The sequence below is a fragment of the Zalophus californianus genome, chromosome 1 (assembly GCF_009762305.2).
Source record: "Zalophus californianus isolate mZalCal1 chromosome 1, mZalCal1.pri.v2, whole genome shotgun sequence".
Lineage (NCBI taxonomy): Eukaryota > Metazoa > Chordata > Mammalia > Carnivora > Otariidae > Zalophus > Zalophus californianus.
This window is the reverse complement of record NC_045595.1, coordinates 116,762,390-116,776,124: the sequence shown is the minus strand read 5'-3', so window position 1 is coordinate 116,776,124 and position 13,735 is coordinate 116,762,390. Positions and strand designations below refer to the sequence as shown.

General features: G+C 35.0%; 1 pseudogene; it reads left to right on the top strand.

Annotated features, from left to right (window-relative positions):
- The first annotated feature begins 4,694 nt into the window (after positions 1-4,694).
- LOC113918969 lies at positions 4,695-5,168 on the top strand (annotated as a pseudogene).
- Positions 5,169-13,735: the final 8,567 nt, after the last annotated feature.

Genomic DNA, 13,735 nt, shown 5'->3' with positions numbered 1-13,735 from the left:
ATATTTGTAATGAATAATAAAGATTGTCTTGGGCTAGGGGAACTAGATTTTTTTCTCAAACACATTCGGTGTCTTTAGTGTTTATTTTTATGTTATTCATGCTTAAGACATTTCAGAATTTAAATTTCCAACATTTGGTATTTACTTGACAACTTATGTAATGTTTATAGTAATTTGCTCACCAAGAGGTAGTGGATATTTTTATACATTAGTCATATTTCTAAAATGTATTTGGCCATTTTCTATATTTGTATCTTATTAAATTTGTTTCAAAATTTTAATGAGCATGCTTATTTACAGAATTTTAGCATCTGTATACTATGGTTCTGTAAATATTTTATATTAAAATGTAAATAATAGATATCTTTAATAAAAATTAAAATATCTGTAATAGTATTACAAATTTGATATTTTCATGTTAAATTGGCTTTATTATGTTTCCAGATTATTTACTTGTTGTAAAAAATTTATATTCTATTTACTTAAGTTAATCGGTGTCTCTGCCTTGATTCCATGTTCTCTGCTGTCAATGTTTCCTATATTTGGTCTTTAAAAAAAACTTTTTTGAGGTGTCTGGGTGGCTCAGTCAGTTAAGTGTCTGCCTTTGACCCAGGTCACGATCCTGGGGTCCAGGGATCAAGCCCCACCTCAGGCTCCCTGCTCAGTGCGGAGTCTGCTTCTCCCTCTCCCTCTGTCTCTCTCCCTCTGTCCTTCTCCTTGCTCGTTCTCTCTCAAGTAAATAAATAAAATCTTAAAAAATAATAAAAAAATAAAAAACCTTTTATTTGAATTCCTGATGCTTCTAATTTTAATATGACTATCATAATTTCATAGCTAGTGGAATATTTTCCACATTTCCAATTTACTGTGCCCAATGGACTACCGTTGAAAATTCTACGAGACTCTGAATAGTTTTAGGATTAAAACTGAAGCTCCTTCCAGTGGTATTTTAAACTAAATATCCTTCCTAGTTTTGTCTGTCCTTTTTCTCTAATCAACAGAAAAAGAAGGAGAGGGAGGCGTTGGAGGAGGAGGAGGAGAGGAAGGAAGGAAGGAAGGAAGGAAGGAAGGAGAGAAAAAGAAGGAAAGAAACAAAAAAGAAGGAAGGAAGAAAGGAAGGAGGGAAGGAAAAAAGAAAAGAAAAGAAAGAAAGAGAAGAAAGTTAGTTCACTTGAAGTATACACCAGTCACCAAGCCCATTATTTCCTGCCCTCAGCTTAGTGTCAGTTTTGTGATTTTCTATATCTCTCTTTCTTGGAATATCTACTTTCAATACACTTCTATACCTGTGAAATCCATTATATACTTCAAGGTGAAGTGATACCATGTCCTGTATTAAATTCAACTTTCTTTCTTCTAAATACCAGATCATTTTCTACTATTCCCCTCATCATATATAGCCTACTATATAAAAGCCTCTATAACAGCTTATTGACGAATAAAGCCTAAATTCCCTCAATAAAGAATGTTTTCCCTATGTACATATTAAGACTATATTATAAATATATCCATGCATAGATCTTTAACACAACTTGATCTGATTCAACTATAAATCATTGTCTACTACTTAAACGTGTATTTATTGAGATCCTACTCGCATATTGTTTCTTAAAAAATCTTGTTCTTCTCACATGACTGAGTACACATGGACAGTATGATTTATACAAAGTCCTTAAAGTCTTAATCAGAGAGGCATCTTGACTCTATGCTTTTTTTTAATTAATTATTTTTGATGTAGTGTTCCATGATTCATTGTTCACATATAACACCCAGTGCTCCATTCAGTACGTGCCCACTTTAATACCCATCACCAGGCTAACCCATCCCCCACCCTCCTCCCCTTTAGAACCTTTAGTTTGTTTCTCAGAGTCCATAGTCTCTCATGGTTCATCTCCCCCTCCAATTTCCGCCCTTTTATTCTTCCCTTCCTGCTATCTTCTTCTCTTTTTATTATTATCTTAATCACCATACATTACATCATTAGCTTTTGATGTAGTGTTCCATGATTCATTGTTTGCGTATAACACCCAGTGCTCTATGCAGAACATGCCCTCTTTAACACCCATCACCAGGCTAACCCATCCCCCCACTCCCCCTCCCCTCTAGAACCCTCAGTTTGTTTCTCAGAGTCCATAGCCTCTCATGGTTTGTCTGTCCCTCCGATTTCCCCGCCTTCATTTTTCCCTTCCTACTATCTTTTTTTTTTTAAACATATAATGTATTATTTGTTTCAGAGGTACAGGTCTGTGATTCAACAGTCTTACACAATTCACAGTGCTCACTATAGCACATACCCTCCCCAATGTCTATCACCCAGCCACCCCATCCCTCTCACCCCCCACCACTCCAACAACCCTCAATTTGTTTCCTGAGATTAAGAATTCCTCATATCAGTGAGGTCATATGATACATGTCTTTTTCTGATTGACTCTATGCTTTTTAAATGCAATTTTAAATGAAATTTGGGTATGATACATTTATTTTTTGTAATAAAGCTTTTCACTTTTAGTCTAAAGTGACTCCCAGAAACTAAATTTTTGTTTACTTGTCATGTTGGGGTTTTTTTAAGATTTTTTAAATTTATTTGTCAGAGAGAGCAGGGGGGATGGGGGAGGCTGGATCCCAGGACCCTGGGATCATGACCTGAACCAAAGCAGACGCTTAACCGACTGAGCCACCAGGTATCCCCTACTTGTCATCTTTGTTTGGATATGTTTATAATTTAGGAAATTATTCCTTCTTACAATTACCACTACAGAATCCCCAGCCCTCACAGCCCTACGCTACATTCTATAACTTTATTCCAGAATATGTAAACCTTTATAGAGAACAATTTGTATTAAATACAACCTACAAATCCTTACAAACCCATGAGTCAGATACTGGAAGCAGAGGGAATAGTAGGTATGCTTAGCAGATATTCTTTTCAAAAACAGCCCGCTAATCTCCTAAATTTTCTTTACAAGGAGAAATTCTATTGTCTGGAGGTTCTGTGTTTCTCTTTTGTTAATACATCTATATACCTTTAAGACTCTTCTCTGAAATCCCATGCTACCCAGAAAGGATGCTGACCTTTTCGCTTATTTTTATTTCTTGTCTGACTTTACAGAGGTTTACATCTTATATCTAATGTTGATACCTATGATTGCTAATAATGCCAGACCATCTTTCAGACTCCTTTTTCACAAAGCAGCATTTCTAAAGAGATAGGCAATCTTAGATTATCTTCCACCTTCCCTTGATTTTCCCTCTATACCAACAATACTAGATGAACAGCTGCTGAAGTGATGTCTATCTATAATATATTTTGTTCATATTAGTATTCAAATCATTTCATATCACTTAATTATACCCATGTCTACATGGTGATGACCATCATGATAGCTCCTAAATATGCTCTTCTGCCTTCTCACCTTGTCCCTCACCACTCAGGAGGCAGAGGCAGATTCTCTGACCATTGAGTTGGAAAGAAAAAAAACATATTTTGAACAACAAAAATACTAAATAAGCAAAAGTCATACATGCAACAAAGAATGTGAAAAATAGAGCAGGGTAATGAATTAGAGAGTCCCAGGGTAGGATCTGATACAACTTTTAAATAGTAAGGTAGGAAAGTCTTCACTGAGTGAATGGCTTTCAAATCAAAACTTGAAGGAACTGAGGGAGCAGGCATATGGATATTTGGAGAGAGAGCCATGCATTTTGCCAAATTTTATTAATTTTGTTTTCTCATTAAATAAATTTCACTTAAATTTCTTTAATGTTTTTTTCCTTGCTTTTCTGGTATCTTTTTAAAGTTACTCTGTTTCTGATATGCAAAATTGTTTATGGTGCCAATTATACGTTGTATATATACAAAAATAAAGAATTATATGCAAAATATATGTTCAATAAATATTTTCTTTTATATATTAAATCATTAGAAATATTGTAAATTCAGCTATTTTGTGTAGAACTGAATTCCAGAAAGGTAACATTAGAATTATCAAAAGCTATTAAAGCAGTTATAAGATGTGCTTACTTGCTCGCTCTCTCTCTCTCTCTCTCCCATTTGATTCACACCTTCAGACTTATTCTTTGAAAAGCTAGGGAACAAACTCTAATTTAAAAAAATACTTAAGTGGGGTGCCTGGGTGGTGCAGTCAGTTGAGTGTCCAACTCTTGGTTTTAGCTCAGATCATGGTTTTGAGGTTGTGGTCTCTGAGTTGTGGGGTTCCACAATCTGTACAGACTCTGCTTGGGATTTTCTCTCCCTCTGCCTCTCCCCCATGCTGCATGCACATGTGCTCTCTCAATCTCTCTCTCTCTCAAATAAATAAATCTTTCAAATAAAGGGCGCCTGGGTGGTTCGGTTGGTTAAGCGACTGCCTTCGGCTCAGGTCATGATCCTGGAGTCGCGGGATCGAGTCCCGCATCGGGCTCCCTGCTCAGCAGGGAGTCTGCTTCTCCCTCTGACCCTCCCCTGTCTCATGCTCTCTCTCTCTATCTCATTCTCTCAAATAATAAATAAAATCTTAAAAAAATAAAAAAATAAAATAAATAAAATAAAAAAATTGAAGAAAATCATGCTTCTGTTTTTTTCCTTTTTCAAATATCTTGGACAAATCATATATGTTTACAACTTTTTTTTTTAATTTATTGGTTTTTGCAAAAGAAGACACTATCTTGGGGTGTGGCTCCGAGCAGGAGCCAGTATGGCGGCTGAGCACAAGACGAAATTGTCCAAGAATCTGCTGTGCACGATGCTCGTGCAAAGGGGACTGGACTTGGAGACCAAGAAACAACTAGAAGAAGAAGAAAAGAAAATCATTAGTGAAGAGCACTGTGGATTTGCCAGAGCTTAAAGAAAAGAGAGTGTTTCATAATAGAAGAGCAGAATTTCTTGTTATGTGAAGATCTTCTCTATGGAAGAATGTCATTCAGAGGATTTTGAGAAATTAATGCTCCAGATGAACACTAAGAACAAAGTGGAAGAAGGTGAAGGTAAAGCAGTGGAGCTTGATGTGTCAGATGAAGAAATGGCCAGAAGATATGAGATCTTGGTGGGGACAACTGGAAAAAAAGTTTGCCAAAAAAAAGAGACCATGCCAATTATGAAGAAGATGAAAATGGACACATAAAACCAACAGTTAAAAGTAAAGAAGATGTTTCTAAAGCCCCAGGATTAAAGTAAATGCTTTGAGACAGAGCTCAGGAAAACCGCAAGAGAGTTAGCATATTGTGGAACTCATTCTGAAGGCTTCTCTGTAGTTATTAGTACTATAATGTTTATTTGTAAAGAAATGGATAATTTTGGTAATATGTCATTTTTGAAACAGATGTGTGGTGGATGTTATACATCCTTTACTCAATGGTGTTCATCAGGAATGGATTTTTAGCTCTCAATCTTCAAATATACGGAGGCGTGTGGTTGCTTCCTAAAGATATTTTTGACCTCAGATTTTTTTTTAATAGAGCTTTCCAGTCGCTGACCTTGAATTGACACAAACAAATTAAACCAGTGTTTAAGTTGCCCTTATGTTTATATTTTACTTTAAATTATTAATCATGCCAAGCCAATTTACCCATACATTTTGGAATCGAATGTCATGAGGACTTAGCATATATAAATTCATTAAGAACAAACATGCCTCTCCAGCCTGAAGTACTTGCATACTACCAAGTCATTGTTAGTTTGTGGAATTATGGATTTTTGTTTAAAGTTTTTATTAATAAAAATTGTTCTGTAATAAAAAAAGAAGACACTGTCTTATTCAGTATTTGTAAAAAAGAAAAATCATTTGTTTAAATAGTAGTTTGCAGAAGACTCAGGTCATCTATAATTCTCATTAAAAGAACATCTGGCAAATTAAAAAGGAAAAAATGCAGAGGGCTTGAGTGAAGCATGTTTGATTGTCTAGGTAACTGCAATGGAACCTGGGTCACTGGAGTGATCAGGAGAGGTGAGAGTCAAAAAATGAGATCAGGAGGTAACAAAAAGTTTGATTTGCAGGGCCCTATAAGTCACTGTCAGGAATTTGCCTGTATTCTTAGAGCAATTGAGAGCCCTGGAGGAGTACTGAGCCATAGAATGACATGATATGACCCACCTTTTAAGAGGATCACTATGACTTTTATCTCAAGAATAGAATACATGGAGAGAGAGTTAGAGATTATTACAATCATACAGACAAGAGAAGTGGTGTCTTCATCCAGGGGGTTAGCAGTTGAGTACTCAGATACAGATGCCGAATGAACTCTAAGAACAGAGATAACAGAATTGAATGATTTTATCAGGGACTTAAGAGAAAAAGAGGAGGCAGAGATGACTCCAAGGATTTTTCTTGAAAAACTGAAAGGATGGGGCTGTCATAAAATATCAAAATGAAATACAAATAGTGCCGAAAATAATGTTATACATAGCATTCATTAACAATGACATTAGTGTCTACTATAGTAATATCAAAGAGATGATCATCTTCCTATGCTAAATGAGTTTATAAAAGCTAATAAAACTTTGATACAAAAATTAATAATAGAAAAACCTTAAAAATAAAAAGATGCCATTTGTAAAACTTAAGCTATTTTCTTCTACATAAATCTTTAGTTTCTATGTGGACATTTTATACACACTATTAAATTAACTAATTTACCTATCATTCATTTGTTAACCAGTATTAATGAGCACCTACTATAGGCTAGTATTCTGTGATCTAGCACTAAAAATGCCTACCTAAATTCTAGTGAAGATAAGAGGTTAATTAGATAATTTTAAATAGGTAGTTATACAGTGATTTCTTTAAAGATTTATTTATTTATTTTACAGAGAGAGAGAGAGAGAGAGAGTACACATGCAAGTGGGAGGAGGGGCGGAGAGACAGGGAGAGAGAGAATACCAGGCAGATTCCTCACTGAGTGCAGAGCCTGACAGGAGGACTAATCCCAAGACCCATGAAATCATGACCTGAGCCCAAATCATGAGTTGGATGCTCAAATGACTAAGCCACCCAGGTGCCCCATACAGTGATTTTTTTTTTAACACTTACATTATTAGTTCTTGGAGTTTTGCCATTAATTATGTTAAATATAATGTGCATGCAAATATGACAATGAGATATTTTTGATATTGATAACTGATAAGAGCTTCAGGATTTACTGGATATTTAGGATGAAACAAGACAGAGAAGATAATAATTATGATAGACCTTGAATACCTAGGGGAATATCATGTTTTCAGAAGATGATTTTATAATGAAAGCAGGGGGTAAGAACTGAAGAAGAATAAACAGGAAGCTGAAATGAGTAAAATTATGTTTAGAAATGATTTCACCTAACAATATAAAATATGACGTGGTGGGATTGTAGTGAGACACAATACAAGAGCTCTGCTTAAAAGGTTATTACAGAAAAAAATAAAAAGATTGTTGCAGCAAAGCAGACAATATATTTTGGAGATCTATACTGTCTTTTAGTGATTGAGTAGCTTTGGAGAAGAGATTACCAAAATGAAATGGAGGGTCATTATCCCTATCCAATTAAAAGAATCACTTTCTTTTTTTTGAAGATTTTATTAAATTATTGGACAGAGAGAGAAACAGCGAGAGAGAGAACACAAGTAGGGGGAGTAGGAGAGGGAGAAGCAGGCTTCCCGCTGAGCAGGGAGCCCGATGTGGGCTTGATCCCAGGACCCTGAGATCATGACCTGAGCCAAAGGCAGATGCTTAATGACTGAGCCCCACAGGCGCCCCCCTCCCAATCACTTTCTTTAGCAAAACACTGGGCATGTGGCATTGTGACTGATTCCTATAATTTGGCATAACTGACATTCTCCAGAGAAGGCTGATGGAAAGAATAACAGATTTTTAGAGACACTGGAAGGAGATTACCTTTTTCCTATCTCCTTTCCTCCTTTCCACATGCCAAAATCTATCTGATAGTGGTGAATTGTATGGAACGTGAAAAATATTTTTATAACTCGTCTGAAGTACAGGCTCTAGTACCTGCTTATTTGGGAGAAAGAACAAAACTAGAGAATCACCTTTAGCAGGTCTTTTCCAACAGGGTCTATAAATAAAGGAATCCATAATCTGGGTTCTAATGCTGGCCCTTCCAGTATGCAGATGATGAAAGCATTCATTTATTTTAGAGAGCTTGAAAACATTAGAGCTAAATTAAATTGTATGTGAAGTCAAAGCCCATGTTTGCTCCAGTGACCATTCAGATTATAGCTACAGTGTGTTCAGAGGAAAATGAAAAGAATCTTTAGACTATATTTACATACGTAGATGATACACGTATAACGGTTTCAACAAATACTTTTAAACTACTCTTCAAAATCTTCGAATGAAAATGAAAAATTGTTCTTAAGATGGCTTACTTATTAATGATAAAACACTAAATCAGATATATTTAGAAATGTGTTTCAAATTGTATAATTCAGCTAAGGCTTACAAAATGTGGCTGAGAATTGCTGCATGAAAATAAATGAAAAAGTACAGATATGTACTGTAGCATAATCCCTGATTTTCATCACAGGAATTTAGCTGTTGGTATTTTCTTTGTAGCATTAAATTGTTTTGTTTAAAACGCTTTGTATAATTTGTGTTTTTAATTTTGTAAACACCATCTATGTTGTAATGAGAAGTACTTGGAAAAATCATTAAAAAGTTGTTTATTAACTTGCCTTGACTTTTTGAAAATGCCTCAATATTCTGCACGTTAAGTGTGCTCAGAGCTATCAGCAAGCTGCAAGCATTCCGTTAGATATCAGACCAGTCCTGAATATCTTAAAGGAAACCTACTAATTAATTTAATCTTAATTTTTTTCATTTTCTCTTTAAAAGAGTTGTGCTTTACCAAAGCTTATAATTGCGCATATTTTTGTTTCCCTATTTCAGTATACATTTGTAATTAATATAGTACCCGATACATCTTGAAATAACCAGGAACAAAAACACAATGGTCACTACTCACTAAATTAACTGTTTCGATTTGGGTAGTTTTACAGGTGAGCAACACCTGAGAACACAGACACTAATTAAAAAATCTCACAAATAAATGCAAAATCTCAGCTGGGATGCATGCCCTGAAATATAAGGATATGGAATCTTGAAACCTCATTTTAGGAGATATGACTTAAAGAATTTCTGACAGGACTCCCTAAGGAAATAGAAAAGTAAAATTAGTACAGAAAGGGTAGGGGGAGAACTTCACACAGAAGATGCAGCATTTGCAAAACTTTGTGGCAAAATGGAGCATACACCAGTGCTGAAAGAAGGTCAGTATGTCTTAAGTTCATATAGTGAAGGGGGGGGGGGGGGGGTACATGGTACAAGATGAAATAAGGAGAAGCATGGAGCAGTCAGAAGATTAACATTTTTGAAGGCCATGATTTCTTTTTTTTAAGCTTGGAGAAGATAATTACTTGCCTTATTACCACAGAAAAAATACAGCATAGGAAATTTTACAAGTTCTGAAATATATATAAGAAAAATGAAATAAAAAATGCTTCCTATTTCATCAGTCGCAGCCATTGTAAACAGAGCAGTTTTCTTAATAGTTTTACTACCTCGAGCATATTAGGATACATAAAAATAATCAAATCATTATTTTGATAATAATATTTTGTGTTGAAAAAAGAAAAACCAAAGAGATATAATGCTTCTAGCTTAGGAAATTAGTGAAGAGATAAATTTATTATTTCACAGAAAGCCAGAAGAGAGATGAGCTTCTGTTTCAACAAAATAGTTTAGAGATTGGAATACCTAAATTTTCAACAAAAATGATGGCGTGATTATAGAATGGATAAATGTCTACTGAGTGGACATTGTATATTGTTGTATATGTAATTAATTACTTTAGGTCATTAATTTCATGCAGTGAGCTGGAGTGTGTGGGAAGAGGCTGAGGAAAGCTCTGATTTCTGCAGTGATGTGTCTGTGGTAGCCATGGCTAAAGATTTCATTCTTTAGTGTATAGATTCCCATAGTCAGGATGGGAGTACTCACTGGAAAGACTCCTTCCAGACAGTGAAAAAAGAAACTATCTGAAAAACTTAAGAGTGGTCTTAGTATAGAGTAAATTTATCCAACTAGCCTAAAAAAGAGGAAGTACTGTTGTGACAAAGAGGTAATACCACAGAAGAAAGGCAGTGATATCACTAATAGTTATGTTGCAATTTACAGATCATTTGCTCATACATTTTTTTAGTTGACTCTCAAAACAAGCATATAAGGAATGACTTATGTGGCCTCTATCAATTAACTTATTGTTCCTTGTGTGCCTTTATAATATGCATTCTGGTAATAAATGAATAGCTTTATCAAGACAGCTCCTACAAGAGAATGCTGCGCTATATAAGAATAGAACACCAAAGAAGAATATCAGATCGCTGTTGGGGTGGGGGGAGACATATTTTCCCTAGGTAAGATGACAATGTAAGAATCTCTTTGATGTCTGGAAATCCATTTATTAAGCATAAAGCTGAAGTTTTCAAAACATGTTCTAATAACTTATCAATTTTTTGAAGTACTTAAAATATTTTTTTCAAATATTTCCCTGCTTAGAGCCACATAATATCTGTATATGGTTGTATATGTAATTAATTACTTTAGGTCATTAAGTGCATTTCATTTTCAAATGTTGGAGTTACTATAAAAACCAAATTCTTTTTTTTAAAGATTTTATGTATTTGAGAGAGAGAGAGATAGCACAAGTGGGGGGGCAGAGGGAGAGGGAGAGAGAGAGAGAGAGAGAGAATCTCAAGCACACTCCACACTGAACCTAACGTGGGGCCTGATCTCATGACCCTGAGACCATGACCTGAACCGAAACCAAGAGTCAGATGCTTACCTGACTGAGCCACCCTGGTGCCCCCAAAATCCAAATTCTTCATCTGGTGATTTTCACCAGCAACCAGAATGATTTATTTTTCAATACTATTACTACTTTTTCAGTGATGCTATACCATTAGTCATCTCTACTCTTACTATCAATATAAATGCTTCCTTTCCCTGACTTCTTCCCCTTAGTGGACGAGCAAAGTCAAAATCAACCTATGTTAAAATATCTTCCCCATCTTCTCATTTTGTAATTATATTCTTTAAAATCCTTTTCAAGTTACATTTATTCCAACTTCCCCCATATGTACCACATTGGCTAACTGGCTAGTCTTCAAATGTATCCTGAAATCATTTTCTGCCCTTATAATGCTATTGTTCTTCCCTTTGGGCCCGTGCTCCCTCTCCCTTCTCCCCATCTGGACCCATTAGAAATTCATTTATTCATAAAATTCCAATTAAAATACACATCATCAATTAAAGATAACCACATATTCTCAATCAGAGTCAGTATCTCAAACACTCTAGTTTCATCATTTTGTTTCTCTACCAGGTAGCTTGATCCTCACTATCTGTTTAGAGTACTGCCATTTGTGTTTGATATGCTAAGCGACGGGGATTCTGTCTTGTTAATATTTAATGTAGGCTTCACTTGCTCACATAAGGTTCTTGCAAGAACCTTGCTCAAAATTGCTGCTGAGCAAGAATCTGCCATGTGGCATCGTATCAGTCTCCTTCCAGCTTTGAGAGTTAATGTTCAAGGATGCTTCTTTATGTGCTTTTGTACTCAATAGCTAATTGTTCTTGGGTTCTGGTTTTGAGCCACATAGTCTTAGATTCTGATATTTAAAGGAAAGAAAACATCTTATTCTCAATCTGAGAAACCAAAACACTGTGGCTTTCCATTGCTAAGTGTTTTACTGGGTCAAATATCTTAATATCTGCACAAACCAGTTAATTCAGCACAGTTAAGCAATACTTATGATTTTCTATCTAGAGAGTCATTGCTACTCTGACAAATGTTCTCAAGTAAAAATACCTCACGAGACACCTCAATTATGACACCTCAATGTGTTATTTTTATACTTGGGTTTCTAATGCTTTATTTTTTTTAATATCTCTGATCATTTATGTGGGATATCTAATGTAACACTTTATATGAAATGCTGTGTAAATATCTAGATCACTTTTGTAACAATGGTCATGAGGTGTGTTCTGGATTTAAAAATTTTATGCATTTATTTTTCAAGAATATTTCAGGGGTCATTTCGGTGGCTCAGCTGGTTAAGCATCTACGTTCAGCTCAGATCATGATCTCAGGGTCCTGGGATCAAGCCCCACATTGGGCTCCCTGCTCAACAGGGAGTCTGTTTCTCCCCTTTCCTTTCCCTCCCATGCACTCATGCATGTGCTCTTTCTCTCTCAAATAAAAAATTTTAAAAATCTAAAAAGAAAAAAAAGAGTATTTCAAATCCCCACTTGTTCATTCTTTACATGGACTTGCTATGTTTTCTCCCACTATTTCTCTTATTTGTTTTTGTACACTTGATTTATGTGGTTTTAAGTTAATTTACTTTCAATTCTAAGTTTTATTCAAAATCTAAAATATGAGTAATTTATGATCTCATATTCATAAATTCAAGCAAACACCATGTGTCAAAATACCCTAATTTGGACAGAACACTTTGTTTTTAATTGTACAAGTTGTTTTTCTTAAGCAACAAATAGAGAAAATTTGACATGGCATATGGTAGGTGGGTGGATACCCTGTAGGCACAAACTATCTTGGAAAACTAGAAGCCATGGAGAGTGGCTCTGGACAAATTGGCAATTAACTGGATGATCTATAGACAAAAAGACTGGCGTGGCATGAGAAATTTGAATCCAACATTGATGGAAATCGAGTACTATTTCTTAGCACTGTGTCACTGTTTTAAGCATAATGACTGAACCACATTTTTTGTTATATATTAATACCTTTTCATGATTAATACCTTTAGAGATAGTTATCCATTATCCATATTTTATGTATCCTCTTTCTAACAAGAGAAGCTTTGTAAAAGATAGTGGATTTTAAGTATATTTACTTGATACAAAGAAATGTTCCATTTCAAATGTTTAAATATGTTAGGAAAATGCAGGGCTGTCAAAGTGTATACAAAGGGAATATATATATTTATATGCAAGAGTTTATTTATGAAAAACATAAGGGCGCCTGGGTGATTCAGTCGTTAACCATCTGTCTTCGGCTCAGGTCATGATCCCAGGGTCCTGGGATCGAGCCCCACATCAGGCTCCCTGCTCTGCTGGAAGCCTGCTTCTCCCTCTCCCACTACCCCTGCTTGTGTTCCCTCTCTCGCTGTGTCTCTCTCTGTAAAATAAATAAATAAAATCTTAAGAAAAAAAAGAAAGAAAAGAAAAACATATATTTATATGCAAGAGTTTAAGGTAAAATAATCCAGATATGCTGTTAAAATTTTGGTCAGGTACCATATTTTTCTTTTTGATACTTTTCAGTTTCTTCCTAAAGAAACAAAATGTTACTTATATTATATAAGGCAAGTATGTATATTAAATGGGATAATACATGTAAAGTTCTTTGGGTAGTGCTTTCCTATGACCCATGATCAGCCAAGTATTACTTATAACTTTTTAATAAGAATACTAGGAGACTAAATAAGTGTTATAATTAGTTTTCTCTACACAGCTGAATACGAATTTAGTCTTCCTCTGACTGATTTATTTCACTTAGCATAATACTCTACCTTCATCCATGTCATTGCAAATGGCAAGATTTTTTTCTTTTTTATGGCTGAGTAAGATTCCATTGGAATATATATATTCCGTATATATGTGTGTATATATATATATATGTGTGTATATATATACTATAAATATACATATATATATACCATATC